Genomic DNA, 14623 nt, shown 5'->3' on the forward strand with positions numbered 1-14623 from the left:
ACACTCAATAGCTTATAATGGATGATAGTGGTAAACTTTAAAAATGTAGCTATCTCGATGATCAAAATAATCAACTCAAAAATATACTTACATTATCATCAAAGTCAAATGCAAATGCTGAAATAGTATCTGTTTAACTAGTTTGCAAATAATATCATATGCATAGAAACAGAAAAGAATTGGGAAAAACACACAACAACAATCGATTGTGGTCTTAATTGTGGAGTTTTTGCTAATTATTGGTTTGTCCCCAAGAAACATCCCCATTATAATGGGATGAAAAGAACCGATTAGAAAAAATCTTGGTCATTATACTACTAGTCTCATATTAAATACTGAACATGCAATAAGCTTAGAATAATGCTACTTGTACATAATGATTTATATACATATGGGGAAGTTTTTTTTTTTTTTTTTTTTTTTAAAAAAATTTTGCCCAATCATATCTCACTATATCATGTGTATATAAATCATTATATACATGTAGCACAGCCGACAAGTTTTATAAGATCATGCATTCATTGCACTACCATAGCCATAAATATATAAATCTATATAGTCCACAATGCACCACGAACTCTATAAACTCCAGCCTTCTTGGATAAATGTTCTATAGTTCAATCTATCAATTAATGGTTTATTTCTTAACCTTTTAATCAGGTGAATGGAAGCCGATCGATAAATGTGTTGGTCTCGCCTTAGTCAATCAGTTCGACATCAGTCAGACATACAAGTGTCTTGTACATTACGGTACAGGATGGTGAATTTGGAGCTTTAATTTGAAAGCTGACTCATCTTAAAGAAATCTCCACTTAAAATAAGGACAAGTACCGCATGGAATTGAAGCAAATGCACCCACTTTTGAACCCTTTGCTACAACTGGACAGCTATCAAATACAAACTATTCTTAAAAGAATGGATTAATACTCACCAAGTCCAGTGCTTTTTACCTCAATTATTTCATTGTCTAAAATCGTTGAGTTCAATATCTCAAAAACTTACTAGCTAGATCTCAAAATTCACTACTTGCTGCTTCTTCAAATGCTTGTGAACTCTCTCAAAAGTAGCAACTGTTTCAATGCGTATGCACCTTAAGCATGCAACTGTTTCATAACATTAACAAGCTCTTTGTCAAGATTTCCATCAACATACCATACACCTCCACTAACTTCTTTTGAGGGTTCGAACTTGACTGCCATGTAGTTTTTTCCCTTTGTATTGGAGATTTACAACCTCTTTTATCAGTTTCCTATCCAACAATGACTTGAGCAATTTGTTGACAACATGATCAGTAAGCTTTGTTTCTTGTTTGATGTCTTGTACCCAACTTCCCAAATATGTTTTACTTTTGATAGCATTGAGGATCACGCGCTCAGCATCTACAAGACCCAATGTATCCACCTCGAGTCTGTAAGTGTTATGCCCTAAATCCAATGGATTTAGTTGGTAAAAACTTTTGATATGTTTAATGCATTTATTTTTTACAAGATCTATTATTTATTTAAATTAATATTCTAATGAATAATATTAAATAATAGAGTCCGAATATTCAAGCTTAAATAATTTGTTAATCACAAGGAGTTGTGATTGTGATATGCAAATTACATACGATTGGATCTTGAATAATCCATGGCCATAAGTAATAACGAGATACGGATATCGTTATTACAGATAAATCATTATGTGTGGCATTCTTACTTGTGAAGTAAGTAGTTGATCTCACAAGCTAAAGGGTGGTGACACTTAAATGAATGCGTGGGTGTTTTGTTATAGAACGAAACATTGGAGACCCGCTAAGAGATTCCACATGGATAACTATCTGAGTATCAGTGGTTAATCTCTAACGTTCGGTAGTGGAATTGGTCCTTTGATTTGAGGCGGTCACAGTGCCTTGTATGAGGACAGTCATGCTTTGATAGTGTTGGATGTTGCTCTGCCAAGGGCCGCTAATACAGCATCGTTCGGGTATGTCAAGAACCATATGAAGGTTGTGAATGACTAATAGATGATTCATTACTCTTAGATAGTAAGAGATTGTGATTTGTATTTTGTTCAATTAAGTCGATAACGAAAAGGAGTTTTCGACTCATATTAACTTAATAATAGAATGAAAGATATAATCGATAATCAAAATTGACACACTTCCATATCTCGTAATTCATCGGATCATATTGATGAAGGAAATATAGTTTCATGGTAAACGAACAGATTTCATTTTGTCATACCACGTGACATTTCTCGTCACATGTGTTGCCCCGATACATTGCTAGATGTCAATCTGAGACGGCGAGTGTGAATTGGTGATAAATTGAAAAGGTGTTTTAATTTCTCAATTTTGATTAGATCAAAATAATATTTCACGTCATTAGGCATCGTGATCGGGAACCTGATGGGTCGTACACAAAAGAGAACTGGAAGATTACAATTTGTCAATTAATTAATTTAACAATCGTTGGATAAATTAATTAATTGGATTGGTTATTTATAGGCCTGAATTAATTAATCCAATTAATTAATTCGAGGACTGAATTTAATTAAATAGATTAATTAAATATTGGATCGGGTCAAGCCAAATCCTTTTGGGCTTGTATAAATACGTGACTAGAGTTTTCAATTCAGTAGAGGATCTCATATTTCTTGCTAGCACGAGAAGAGAAAACCCTGGTACTTGCAATCTGTTTTCTGTGTAGAATTCATTAAAAGCTGGACAATTGGATAGCTGTGGGAGGCATATCCAAGTTGCTGGAACAAATATACCGCAAAGGAGTTTGCAAATCTAAGAAAATGTATGACTTTTATCACAATTCCTATCTAAATACGAAGATGAATCCCTGTGAGAATTGAAATTGTTCTTATTTCCACTGTGCATGTTTAAGTAAATTCCCAACAGAGTATTTTCCTCTTAAGGTATGAAGCCAATGTTTCCTCTCGAGCATGAATATTAATATAACGCAAACAGAAGGGTTTCCAACTTCCAAAAACCCTAATTTCTAAAAAAAATCTATGTAAAAAAAATTAAAGATATGCTGATTTCTCAGCAATAATAAACATATATTAATGTAAAACCAATCAGGACTTCAATTAGACAAAATTTTAGTCTCCAAAACAACCATAAAGTCTTAGAAAGTAAAATAAAAAAGGAATTTTACAAAAAAATCCGTATTTCCATTTTTTCGCCAACATAACACAACCAATTTTGCTATTAAAACCATCATGTGCAAAATACACGAGTAAATTTTCGACCACAATGCCATAAACTCCTCACGAGTTATATTCAGATTAATCATAAACTCTAGAGAAGAACTTGATAGTGGTCCTAATTAGCTAAGCAGGCTCTAAACCAGCAAAGTATTTTTCTACTTTTAACTCAATGTAACCATAAAATGATAAAATATGAAACCTTACTAAAAGTTAGTTAAAGGTTGTCAAATATTAATTATTCAAGAACTCAAGCTATTAGAACCATGAGTCACTGAACTCATACAGTAGATACAAAATTCTTCAAGGGTGATCTTTCATTTGGAGTTCATAAGAGCATGTGTAGAAAATGCTACAAAAATTCAAAATCAAAACTATAAGTTTTTTAATCTGGAAGTGATTAAAAGAAAGCCATAGAATCAATTAAATGAATCGAAATACTTAATTAGTACTCTTAGCAACCAAGCGTAAAACCCAAAAAGGGTGAAGTTTCTACTTTTTTATTATATTTAATCAGCTAGGTAGAAAAAGGAAAATTCGAAAAATTTCACATTAATATAGCACAAATATCCAATAAATATATTTCAACAAAAATATTTCTGGAAAAACAAGCAACGTGCAATTATAAGAACTTTAAAAGAAAATAAATCGCTATATTATGTGCACTGGATTACAAATAAAAATTAGAACCTAAGATATAAAAAACGAGGAAGTTCAACACTTTACAATAAAATCACACACAATAGACCAACAAACCCTGAGCTGATGCACTAAGGTATCACTTTGAAGTATATAAATTTCAAAAGCCTAGTAAAATTTAATACCTCCTACAAATGTATTCAGACGCCTTGGAATAGGAAGAATTGGTGGTTTCGCCGCCGCCCCAAGCAATCGTAGCACCATGGTACTTTTCAAATTGGCTGATTCAAAGTGTCGGTTTTGCACTTTGACCATTTTTTTTATTTTGCATTCACCACGTTGGGCTCTTGAGTTAAAAAAAGATAATTGTGCCCTTATTATGTTCTATAATTACAAAAACATGTAAATTCATTGAAGGACAATAATACCTTTAAAAGTTTAAATAAATTCAATCACTTCTAGGGGTGGCAGTGGGTCGAGCCGAGCCCACGAGCTCGGCTCGGGCTCGGCTCGTTGCTTGTGGGCGAGCTCGGCTCGGCCCACGAGCTCGTGTACTCACGAGCCACGAGCTCGTGGGCCGGGCCGGGCCCACGAACGGCTCGTGAATCGAGCCGACGAGCGGCTCGCGAGCTCGTGAAATTTTATTTTATTTTTTTTTTTTTTGCAAATTTTTCAATTTTTATTGATAAAATTTCAATTTTTTCCATTTTTTTGGACGAGCCGGCTCGTGGGCTCGTGGGCTCGGCTCGTGAGCTCAGCCCACGAGCCGCTCGTCGAGCTCGACGAGTCGAGCGGGCTCGGCTCGTTGGAATCGACCCCCCGCTCGGCTCGAGCTCGGGCTCGTCATTTGACGAGCCCGAGCAGCCCACGAGCCGAGCTTGATGAGCCGAGCCGGCTCGGCCCATTTGACATCCCTAATCACTTCCCCACGTAAATTTCAAAATCAATTTTGCTTATCAATTTCTCCAATACAGTTAAAAATAAATTTTCTCTTCCATCTGCTAGAACATTGAAATCTCACAAAATTATCAAAGGTTCAACAAAAAAAACATTACTCACAGTCGGCACTAGAAATTGGTAAGTGTAAATAAGTATTTTTAATTTTGTTTTAGTTAAATTAGTATATTGTTTGAATCTTTAAATTTTATTTCAATGTAGGCGGATGAATTATTACAGTATTAAACAGATGTCTAATGTTTTTAGTAAAAACGGAGAAAAAAATTCATCTGTATGCATATTATTTCAGGAAAAAATCATAGTTATCTGTAAATAAATAATTAAACATTATTTGCATGAGAAAAAGAAAAAAAAGACCGGCGTATATTTCCATCCAGTCCAGACGTACGAGCCGACTGTTTCCAATCGGCCCTTTTTTTTAATGTTTAAGTATTTATTTTATAATTTATTTGTTCATATTTCATGAATTATGTTAATTGTTTATATGTATATTATTTATTGAAGTAAATATTAATGAATATTTAATAATAATTGAAATAAATATTAATGAAACAATTAAAATAATTAATGAATTATTTTAAGTAAAAAATTAGATTATATATATGAAATGAACAATTTAAAAAATTATATATTAATTCCTTATGTTTAATCTATTTTCTAATATTTTTAATTTGTGGCGGATATGGCATCAGCATGTGTCCCAATTTATTATTTCGGTGAATTTCAAAATAATGAAAATGCTTCGTGAGAATGGAAATGGACGAGTGAAGGAGATGTGGTTAAAGCAATTCTTATAACAAGTACATATTTACAGAAATGCACCATGATATTCAGCCTCCTCCAATTACAGGCTTCTCTTCTCTTGGGAATCCTAATTTGGTATGCAAGCTCAAGAAAGTGATTTACATTACGGCCTACGACAAGCAAAAGGGGAGACACCAAGAACAAAGCTCACAACTGCGTTTGTCCAAGGTTTAATCTCATATACAAAACATGCTTAACGTCGATCCCTCTCAATATGACATGGAATTGGGATTTTTATTTCATAAGCATTCAACCATTCCGATTCCACCTATAAAAGTTACTTCTGAAGTGGAGATGAAGCATCTAATTAAATTGAACCAAGGCCGAAAGTCGACTCCTATTTGCATAACTTTATTGAGGAAGAATGTCCCTGAGGGTGAACACGATGTTTTCAATGAAGAGAATTGTAATGTAAATGTTTGGGATACAATTTAGATTGTTCATGAAGATGATGTGGTTATTCCCGAGATCATTGCTACTCACCATGATCACACTGTTACGCTCAAAATTCCATCGGCAGTTGAAGACAACAAGAATGAAAAACGCATTTGCAAATGAAAATTTGATTGCTTTATCCCCGTATGAGGCGTGAGTTGGGTGGGATCTCACAAGCCGAACTGTGTACACGGTTCTCTAATTGTTCGCGTGTGGTTCCCGATGATGAAAATGTATATGACGAGCAATCGTTCGAATCAGAGAAAGAATTGCAAGATGCTGTGCACCGGATTGTTTCAAAGCATAACTTCAAGTTTAAAGTAAAGATATCAAACAAGTCAATGTACACAATTATCTGCGTTGATGAAAGTTTCCATTGGTGTTTGCGAGCGATGAAGATGGAGACGAATGAGTTCTTTATAGTTATAAGTATGCATGGGAACATACTTACGAAGTGGGTATTCATCGAAATGATCACATGCAAGCCCGATCATAATTCATTGGTCGAGAAATAATTCACAAGTTCCAAGACCCACGAACGATCTACAGACTTCGGACATCATTAATGACATGCGGTGAGAGTACAGGGTGGTCATGAGCTATCTGAAGGCTTTGAAAGCCAAAGAATGCGCATTGGAGGACTTGATGGGTTTGACCGAGGAGAGCTATGCTAAATTGGCCACGTATTTCATTGTTTAGGTGTTTATTTCTTTGTTATTTTAATTGTTAATTATTTTAGTTCAATTGTTTATGTAATTATATAATTCAATTGTTTATTTAATATGTAATTAATTATTTAATTGAATTGTTTATTTTTCCGTTAGTTTAATATTTAATGGATTATCTAAATTATAGTTATGTTTACTTACATTGGCTAAGTATTGCTATAACATGAAAAGAATTTATACTGAATCGGCATTTTTTATTGAGAATGATGATGAGAATCGCTTCAAGTATTTCTTTATGGCCTTTGGACAATGCTTTCGGGGATTTCGAAACGCAATGCGACCTCTAATCCTAGTCGACGGTACAACCCTTAAGACGAGATATGGGGGCAAGCTGATTATTGCAACATGTCAAGATACCAACATCCAAATTTATCTTCTTGCGTTCGGCATAGTCGACGGAGAAAATGATCTAGCGATGAGTTGGTTTTTCACGAAGTCGAGAGAAGCAATTGGGGATGTTTAGAACCTTGCATTCGTAACCGATCGAGGGCAGTCAATAATAAATGGTATCCCCGAAGTCTTCCCGGATGCACATCATAGTTATTGTATGTACCATATACAGGGAAACCTGAAGACCAGGTATCGAGGTAAGGGCATCATTGCATTGTTTAGGAGAGCTGCAGAGGCTTACAGTTTTGAAGAGTTTGAGAAGTTCATGGTCAAAATAGACAATAAATCGCATGCTAGATGAGAGTATCTAACAAAGATGGGGATCGAATATTGGGCACGATAACATTTTTCAAGACGTCAATACAACATGATGACGTCGAACAATATAGAGTCGCTTAATGCCTTATTCAAGAAGAATCGAGAGTTACCAATTCTCGCAATGGTTGAGAACATTCGTGACAAGCTAAACAGTGGTTTCATGATCGACGTGAAGAATCACAGAGTTTTACAAGTGTGCTAACATCAGCTTAGAAAGATAAACTCTTCAAAACTCTAGATGTGACGAGAAAGGTATATGTAGAACCACTGGATAAGTTTCACTTCTCTATAAGATGTGCACGTAATTTTGGATACATCGTAGACTTGAATGATAATACGTGCACGTGTAGACAGTTTCAGTTTAAGAGTTTTTCGTGTACACATACAGTAGGAGTAGCTATGCATAGAGAATTTTCACCACACACCTTATGCAGTGCTTATTACATGACTGATTATTGGAGAGTGACATATGCCAAAACAATATTTCCTATACCAAACGAAGTCGAGTGGGAAGTTCCCGACCACATTCTCTCACTGAATAGCTTATTGCCACTAGCAGTTGGACCACGTACTCTTGGACGTACACGTACATCTAAAATACCATCTACTGAAAATATTGACAATGTAATTATTTATAACATTGACGTTAATTATTTATGCATATTATATATGTTAATTATTAGATTTAGTTTTTTATTTAAACATTTCATTCATTAGTTGCATTTGTTACCCACATTATTTATGCATATTATTTATGTTAATTATTTAAAATTGTAGTATTCGAAGTTTTTTTAGACACACTGTATTCTCCACAATACACACAAACATTATAAATAAAAACATAAACTATAAAATAAATAAATAAATATTACATAAATAATTAACATTTTATAGTTCCTTCGTAATTACAAATGAACGACTGAAATATACAATATTTAAATAAATGTAAAAATATGTACAATTATTTAAGGATCACCATTAAATTAAAATAAATCACATGCTAATTTATTTCTGCAATTTTGTATCCATGCTTGGTTGATTGCATCAACCTTATGTACTACACTAAAAAATTCTATGTACTTGATGACGAAAATGCCGCAATCACCCTTACAATTAAATAATATTGTATTAGCACATCACCGTCTAGCTAGAACCTAAGTTGTAAATTAAAAAAATAAAATTGCAAACACTTACGATATTTGCTGCCTCACCGTCGTTATGTCCCGCACGGTGGCCAGTCTGTCCTGCACAGTGATGCTCGCTCATCTAGCCATCATGGGAATGATCACAGACACTGACTCCAGATCTCGCTCAAGCTGACCTTGTGTCAGGCATGAATGATCGGGGTCGTACACATACATAGTGGAGTCGACGAATACGATCTCCACTACAATGTAGTGATGATTAGGGTTAGGCAAATCTCCTGAACCGAACCGAACCGAACCGAACCCGAACCCGACGGTTCTTGTCAAATTAAATACCCGAACGAGTATCTGAATTGAGAACCGATGGGTACGGTTCGATTCTCGGTTCTAGACAAAGAACCGAATCTTTATAATTTTTTTTACATTGAGTAAATCAAATTATTTTAATTTTAATTTTTTCTAAACAAATTAATAAATTAACAATTTTTAAATCCAAATTTTTGGTCCAATAATTTGTTTCATTTCTAATTTTTTAATTTTTGACCCCATTACCCATTTTATTGTTTCATTTCTTAGCCTAACAAGATGCAATCCACTAAATAACTCTAAACACCTACACTAAAATGCATAACGTTGTCTTGACTCTCGCACTCACTCTCCTAGCCTCACTGACATTCTAAAACCTATACAATCATCGGCCAATGCTGTGACCTCTGATCGAAGCTGTTACCTCCGCCGACCGTAGCGATCATTTAAATAAGGTAGTCTACTAGTATATGGCATTCCAAAACCATTGAATGTATCATTAATTGTTTTTATATAATGTTGTTATAAATGTTAAAAAATTTAATTATAGTACAAAATCGAATGAAACCGAACTGAACCGAATGGAACCGAACCCGAACGGTTCCATAATTATTTTTGGACCCGACGGTTCCATTTACTAGATACCCGAAAATTTTGGTTCGGTTCGGTTCTAAAGAAAACCTAATCGACCCACGCCCACCCCTAGTGATGATTCACACACACTAGCATGTACAGATGCGTACAGCCCTCCCATGTCTTTCCTCCGACACTCGATCACATCCCTTCGACCCACTCCATCATATATGCCGGCACCGTGTACTCGTTACCTATAGCTTGGAGCAACTGGTATTTAATATCAACGGCACGGATGAACTCGATGTTCAATATGAGTCAGCCAGGAATGTCGAATGATTTTTGTTGTCTTTCAGCTCGATCTCATAGCAATCCATGACCAAGTCGATGTACTATATCAAGAAAAACACCAATAAAAAAGGAGTTATTTCATGAATTTGATTCAAAAATCAAAATTGAACACACATAATAAATAACAATATTTTAATTTCGCTTACATCGTCAGCGAGCCAAGCCCCCAAAGTAGTTATGTCGTGGAACCATTTGTAAGCGTTTGAGATCGTATTCTAAGCAATCGTGCGGCTGGCCTTGAAAAAATAAAAATAGAAATTGTAGTTACAAGAAGTATACATGTGTTAATGTCTGCGTACAGTACTAATTCTATAAAATACAAAACTTACCCACGCCTAATTGATCTCCACTCTATCTCGAAGGTTTTCCACTTGGTGTGGTCTACCTCCCTGAATAAATTAGGGTATGTCCCGTCGACGAACCTCTTCCTCTTCGACTCTGCGGTAAAGGGAGAAATGACGTACTGTGATGGCACCCTCGGCCTCTTGCCAACCACTAGCTCCAGCACTTCAACAGTACGCGTCCTCTTCTCCTCCATTTCGAGATCTCCATCTCCTCGACCATCGGGACTACCCCCTCGCCCGCTATTGGGACCACCTCCACTGACATAAAAACTATGTCATGCAAGTCTGACGGCCTCTCGTGTACCAACTCCACCTCCGATACCCTCTCTGCCTCTGGTACCCCCTCGACATCCCTGGGTATCCCCTGCACGGGCACCCCCTCCTCTTCAGGTATCCCTCGACCTTAGGTGGCGTCCTCTCGGATACCACCTCCACCTCCGATACCCCTTGGCATCCCCGGCATGGACACTCCCTCCTCCTGGGGTACCACCTCCCCCTCGGATATCCCCTCTCGCTCCTCCATCTCTATCGTGTCATTCAAAAATGAATCAAATCTAGCAACAGATGGCCACTATGAGTCAACATACCCCATATGACCCCCTCACCTTGATAACTACTCGTCCCTCCATCATGATAGTCGCCAGCTCCTCCGTCACCCTCTCCGTCCCGATAGCAGTCAGTCCCTTCGTCGTCCCCTCCGTCCCGATAGCAACTAGTCCCTCCACCATCTCCTCCGTCCCGATAATCGCATGTCCCACGCAGGTCTGCTATGTCTCCTTGTATCGCTGCAACCTTAGCATGAAGGTCTCCTATCCCGGCTCGTAGCATCGTGACATCATATCGTAACTCGGTCATGTCTCCTAACCCGGCTCGTAGTATCGCGACATCATCCCGTAACTCTTCGATGTCTTCTCTCATCTCTGTCAGGAGTTCGAACAAATCAATCGTCGAAGCACGGTGACTAGGTGCAGGAGGTAATACTGGACGGCTATCCTGAAAAAATAACTATTGCAAATGAATAACTTAACATAAAAGACAAAACAACAATTGACAAATTATTTTTAAGTAACATACTCTATCTCGATCGGCACTAGACTCAAGCATCTAAACCTTTGGCGTAGGTGACATCCTCGGCAGAGGTGGCATCCTCGATGGAAGTAATGCTGAACGACCCTCCCAAAAAAATAAATATTACAAGTAAAGCACTTAATTACAATATCAAAGCGATATTCAACAAATCTTGCGTAGTAACCCTATCTCGATCCACGTTGGACTCAAGCATTTGATCATCATGCGCAGTCAGAATAGACAGTTTGTAAATGTAAAGCTGATTCTCCTCCTCGATCGACGATGCCAACTCAGTGAGAACTTCAAGCTGAATTTTGACATTTCAGAATTAATGGCCATGTATTGAGATTGTAAAAGGACATACAACATAAATCCCAAATGTATAATACGTACCTCAGGATCATCGAGGAGAGTCGATAACTGTTTGACAAACAGCTTGTCTTGTGCCCGCCAGTTATGCATCCGAAGGCAGTGTATCTCCCTCTCCTCGCATACCGACTGGCCAATATGCGGATAGTCTCATACACCATTATCTACAGCAATTATAGTTATTATGTATAAAATGTAATAAAAAAGCATAGGTAGTTCATTAACTTAAACATATACCTGCAGTGCCAACGGCAGTCCATATACACCGTACTTGCGCTCGGGCTTATTCCCCTTAGACATCGAAAACCCCCTCCTAAACACGCGTAATGTATCTACAAAACATCTACGGCCCCATGGGTAGTTGTTGAAGGCATCAATGTCATCAACAACCTCCAAATGGAAAATGACAATCGATGTCTTCTTGTAATGTCACCTGAGTACGCTCTCGATGATAAGCACCAAGCCCAACTTCAGCCTATCAGACATCGGATCACATCACCTTAATGCATCTCCCAACTACATTAGAGTAATTGTGTTTGCCCACGAAAATATTCATTCAACAGCCTCATGTTCCTCGAAATACGGGTTCTCGTCGCTTTTTCGTTCGTACATCGCAGTCCAGTGACGAGGACAAACTCAAATATGGAAAACATCACTGCCTTGGCCCCAAGACCACAATGGAAGGCATCTCCGTCAATTGGCTTCAGCAATCGACATAGCCCAAACCACTGTACGTCATGCAACGAATACAATGGCCATAAGCATGATCAACGTAATATGTCTGCGTGCTCGTCATCTAGCAAATCTAATACCAAAGTGAAGTTGGTAAAGTTACAATTCGACATAACTTTAACAGTGATCTACCTTACAACATCATCCAGATGATATTCCATTATGCAAAATTTCAAATATTATAACTCTATGCAATAGATAATTGATAAACCCAATTTTTTTTTTTATAGGTAATTGGTAAACAAAAATATTAAGAAAATAAACTAAAACACTGCTACTATATGCAATAATCAACAAAGAACAGAATAAAGGAAATGAACGTAAATTAATATTTTCTGTATACTTAATTTGCTAATTTGATTAATATTTTAATTTCCTAATTTGATTGCTCAATTTAATTATTTTACTAATGTTTAAATATTTATTTAAATTCTTTATGTATATTACATATTTAATATTTAATTATTTTACTAACGCTTATCTTAGTCGTTTATTTTAATAGTTTAATTACTTATTTTAATTATTTTACTAATACCTAATTTAATTGTTTATTTTTTATTAATGTTTAAATACTTATTTTAATTCTTTATGTATATTGCATATTTAATATCTAATAATTTATTTTAATTACTTTGCAAATAATTAATTTGATTAACATTTTAATTTCCTAATTTAATTGCTTATTTTTATTATTTTACTAATGTTTAAATATTTATTTAAATTCTTTATGTATATTACTTATTTAATATTTAATTATTTTACCAGCATTATTTTCATCGTTTATTCTAATTATTTTACTAATACATAATTTAATTGTTTTTTTAATGTTTAAATACTTATTTTAATTCTTTATGCATATTGCTTATTTAATATTTAATAATTTATTTTAATTGCTTTGCAAATAATTAGTTTGATGAATTTTAATTTCCTAATTTAATTGCTTATTTTTTTATTTTACTAAATTTTAAATATTTATTTAAACTCTTTATGTATATTAATTATTTAATATTTATTTATTTATTTTAATTATTTTACTAACACTTATTTTGATCGTTTATTTTAATATTCTAATTATTTTACTAACACTTAATTTAATCGTTTGGGTTTCACATAAAAAAATTGATTTTTTGACCTTTATTTCACTATTCCAGTCGTCATTTTTTACTTCTTTTCTCACAGGTGACCCCACTTTTCTCTTAATGGTCCAAAAATTAATTCTCAAAATCCTTACCGAACAGGCCCTTATTTAAATTCTTTATGTATATTACTTATTTAATATTTAATAATTTTTTAATTGCTTTGGAAATAATTAATTTGATTAGTATTTTAATTTCCTAATTTAACTGCTTACTTTTATTATCTTACAAATGTTTAAATATTTATTTAAATTTTTTATGTATATTACTTATTTAATATTTAATTATTTATTTTAATTATTTTACTAACACTTATTTTGATCATTTATTTTAATATTTTAATTACTCATTTTAATTAATTTACTAATACTTAATTTAATTGTTTATTTTATGTTCAAATACTTATTTTAATTGTTATTGTATATTACTTATAATATTTCATTATTTATTTTACTGTTACTTAACATAAAATAAGTAATTAAACTAAATTAGCAAATATTAAATATTTAGATAAATAATAAAACATTTATATTAAGCATTTCAAAGAAATAATTTTAAATACATAATATATATTAAAGTTAAACAATTAAAATAAATAATTAAATATTAGACAACAAAATATAAGCAACTAAAATGAATAATTAACTTCAGTAATTAAAGGAAATAAATAAATATGTAATTAAAAACCAAAAAAAAATGGGTGGCCCAAAAAGCCTAGTCAACTGGGCACCCAGACCAGAGGCCTGGGGATTGCCGGAAACTCCATACCATTTTCGCCCTCCCAAACATTATTTGTCGGTGTCTGGGTCGACGTTGCGCCATTAATTTTCCTCTTTCCTTACTGTCTTATCTCTCTTCTCGAAATTGTAAGGGTAAATTTGGGTTTTTCTTGATTTTCAAGATTTTAAACATTTTTCCTTCTTTTTTTTTTATTGGTCAAAGGCCTCTTTGGAAAAATGGCTGGGTCAACTGGCCAATGGCCACTATTTCCTCCTTAGAGATGGAGGCAGAAACGGATGTTTGGTCCACTTTATGCGGGTAAAATGAGAGCTCAAATTCAAACTTATCAAAATTTGCTAAAAATATGATTTTTGGAAAACCAGAGGCTAGATATGAAAAATAACATACTA

Source organism: Olea europaea, unplaced genomic scaffold, assembly GCF_002742605.1.
Source record: "Olea europaea var. sylvestris unplaced genomic scaffold, O_europaea_v1 scaffold399, whole genome shotgun sequence".
NCBI lineage: Eukaryota > Viridiplantae > Streptophyta > Magnoliopsida > Lamiales > Oleaceae > Olea > Olea europaea.